Below are 3,722 nucleotides of genomic sequence, written 5' to 3'. Positions count from 1 at the left end.
CCTCGCAAACCACCCCTGGTCAAACCTCAGGGGCGAGATTTTCCGACCCCCCAGCGGGTTCGAGAATGGCCGTTGGCCGCCGTGAATTCCGCCCCCGCCGCCCGCCGAAGTCTCCGAAGGGAGAAAAGTTGGCGGGGCGTCAATGGCGCCGCAAACCCCGGAGAATGGCACGGGTGGGCGCAAGGCAATGGATTTTGGGGCTGCCGATATCCTCCCGTCCAGAGGACGGGTCACGTCGGCGTAAATCAAACCACCTTTCAATCGGCGTCAACCAGTGCTCAAGGTTGACGCCGACCAGCGTGAAGGTGGGTGACGGCCTGGGGGGTTGGCCGCTGGAGAGGCAATGGCGCGCCCGCAATCTGAATGTGTGGGAGAGAGGTGTGTGTAGGGTTTTGTGTGTGTGCGTGCGGCTGGGGGGGTGGTTAGAGTGGGCTGGGCTCCGGGGGAGTGCCGGGAGGGGGGGTGAGTGCCGGGGAGGGGGATGGGGTCTGTGCCGGGGACGGGGATGGGGGGACAGGGTCCGTGCCGGGGAGGGGGATGGGGTCCGTGCCGGGGAGGGGGATGGGGGGACAGGGTCCGTCCCGGGGAGGGGGCTGGGGTCCGTGCCGGGGAGGGGGATGGGGTCCGTGCCGGGGAGGGGGATGAGGTCCGTGCCGGGGAGGAGGATGGGGTCCGTGCCGGGGAGGAGGATGGGGTCCGTGCCGGGGAGGGGGGTGGGGGGGGGTCTGTGCCGGGGAGGGGGATGGTGGGACGGGGTCCGTGCCGGGGAAGGACATGGGGGGGGGGGCAAGTGAGTTGGTCCACCTGGCCAGGTGCCAGCCTCCAACAGTCGGACCCATGCGGTCCATGCCACCTGGCTGGGGGGAGGAGGGGGTATGGGCAATAATGACATGCCGTCGTTCCCCCCACCCCCCCCCCAGGCCGTCATGTTTTCCGATCAGCCAGCGATGTTGGTCGCCGTGGCGGCAGCCGATAATGTCCATGTTGCCCTGGATGAGAAGGAGGAGGAGGAGCGTGCCAGAGAGGCAGCGCAGGCTGCCGCTGAGGGGCAGGCGGCAGCCGCCCAGGCTGGAGAGACACCTGACCGACAGGACGAGGAGGGGGAGGAGGACATCGCGGCCCCACGGCAACGGAGGCACCCGTGTGTACCGGCCCCGGCATTCATACCAGGACCTCACGGACCGAAAATGCAGGAGGAGTCTCTGGATAAGCCGGGTAACCGTGGCACACATCTGCCACCTGCTGGCACACCTGTCACCGCATGGCACTGGCGGAGGACACCCTCTCCCCGTGTCCATCAAGGTTACGGTGGCCCTGAACTTTTATGCAACGGGGTCATTCCAGGCACCGAGTGGGGACCTGTCCGGCATATCGCAGACATCGGTGCACCGGTGCATCTGGGCAGTGTCAGACGCCCTATATGCCATGGCGCACCGCTACATCCGCTTCCCTGTGGACAGTGCCAGCCAAGATGGCCGGGCCATGGGCTTCTCTGCCGTGGCCGGGTTCCCCATGGTCCAGGACGCGATTGATGGGATGCACGTCGCCGTGCGGCCACCTGCAGATAACATGGCCATGTTCACCAATAGGAAGGGGACCTATTCGATGGACATACAGGTGGTCTGCGACCACCGCATGATGATCCTGCACGTCTGCGCCCTTTACCAGGGCAGTGTACACGACTCATACGTGTTGTCGCGGTCATACATCACCGGCATGTACGAGGGACGCCATCCCCGGCTGAGGGGCTGGTTGCTGGGCGACAGGGGCTACCCATTGCGATCGTGGCTGATGACGCCTATACGGAGGCCACGCAATGAGGTGGAGAACCACTACAATGATGCCCATGTAGCGACAAGGGGAGTGATAGAGAGGTGCTTTGGCGTGCTGAAGATGCGTTTCAGGTGCCTGGACATCTCTGGGGGCGCCCTCCAGTATCGGTCAGATAGGGTCGGCTGCATCATTGTGGTGTGCTGCGTCCTGCACAATATAGCCCAGCAGAGGGGCGATGTGCCGCAGGCAGAGGAGGGCGGAGTGGAGGAGCAGCAGGAAGAGGCGCAGTACTCCCTAGATGAGGGGGATGGGGGCAATGGTCAGGGCAGACGGGCTAGACACGGGCGGGTGGCTGTCCACCGTTACCGGCTGGGCCACCGTTACCGGCTTCACTGACTAGATGGGCATGGGAGTCGGGTAGTATGGCCACAGACCGCACACCATGGCAACAGCCGACCACCCACACCCCCACCCATCCACCCACCCAGCACCCTCACCCCCCTCCCCAACCCCACCCACCCCACCCGCATGCACACCACCCCCCCCATTGCCGATCCACCTGCGGCCCAACGGCCGGGCTCACACAGTTGCCGGTGGACGCGTGTCTATTGCAGGCCATGGAGGATGATGACAAACCGCCCTGCGATGAGCTCCTGGCTCCACATCGTTGGAATATGCCTGACCCATGGCCACAGTGCCACCATCCACCCGGACCATCCCTGCATGCAGCTGTGACGGCCCAGGGGGAAGGGGGCAGACTCACCTGGGGCTGAGGTAAGACCACCCCTCACACACACACTTGCGCTCAACGTACATGACACCGCCGCACGCTTTGGACAGAGCACAAAGGCAGCTTCTGTAGGTGTAACATTGACTTTAATAACAAAAGGAGTTCATGCACGTGCCCTAGCCCCTAAAACTCATCAGTGTCCTGCACCCGTGCCAACTTACTCAGTGTCTAATTGTTTGGCCTTACGGGCCCTTTGACGGTACAGCAGAACTGGAGGTGGACTCCTGTGATTCCTGCCCTCTGACACGGGATCCCTTTGGCGGCGGTTTCCTGGGGCGTTCTGGCCTAGATGGGCCAGGCTGCGGCCCGGGCGACTGGGATGGCGAGCTGCCAGCCTGTCCTGCCCGTTGCCCACCCAATGCACCTGGGACGGAAGTGGGGGAGTCCGAGGTGTCGCGGTGTTCCGGGACCTCCCCTACAGGGTGTAGCGCACAAAGACTCCGTGAGACGAATAGAGTGAAGTCGATGAGGCTTTATTAAGCGTGTCTGTTCCCCCGCAGCTCGATAGTAAACTGGCCAGCGGGGGAAGACTCCGGCTTCTTATACTCCACCTTCAGGGCGGAGCTTGAGGTCAACGGCCAACCAGGACCCGGGATCTGTCAGCCAATGACATTAGGGCTTCCAGTCCCACATGACCCCCAATACATACTACCACATTCACCCCTTGTCAAAAATGAACCCGGCGGGGTGATGCTTCGTATGGTGGTAAGGGTTTACAGGGCTGGTCCTGGGAGGACAAAACATTCACATGGCAATACAGTATTGGACAATTTCGTCCTGTTGCAACTATTTACAGAGGGTATAGGAAGAAAAGCAAAATGTTCTTGTGAACAGTCCATATTTGTTTTACATCGACGCCACGAGTCGGTCGGGCGGTCTGGTCGTCCGTGTCGATCGCCTCGGCCCCGGCGGTGGTGGTGGTGCTTGTACCAGTGTTGTCGCCTCCAGGAGCCGTACGGTTTCAGCTCGGGCTTGATTCTTGGTCGGTGCTGAGGGGAGGGGAACCGATCCTCCTGGGAAGGGGGCGGTCGCGGGGTGCGGCGGTGGCAGGAAGGGGGGGGGTTGGATTGATGGTGTCGGGGGGGTGTGCGTGTTGCCGGCGGGTGCCAGATCCCGCAGGGAGACCGTGTCCTGTCGGCCGTCGGGGTACTCCACGTAG

This window comes from Scyliorhinus torazame, chromosome 17 (assembly GCF_047496885.1).
Source record: "Scyliorhinus torazame isolate Kashiwa2021f chromosome 17, sScyTor2.1, whole genome shotgun sequence".
In the NCBI taxonomy this organism is placed as follows: domain Eukaryota; kingdom Metazoa; phylum Chordata; class Chondrichthyes; order Carcharhiniformes; family Scyliorhinidae; genus Scyliorhinus; species Scyliorhinus torazame.
Note: the sequence above shows the minus strand (reverse complement) of the source record.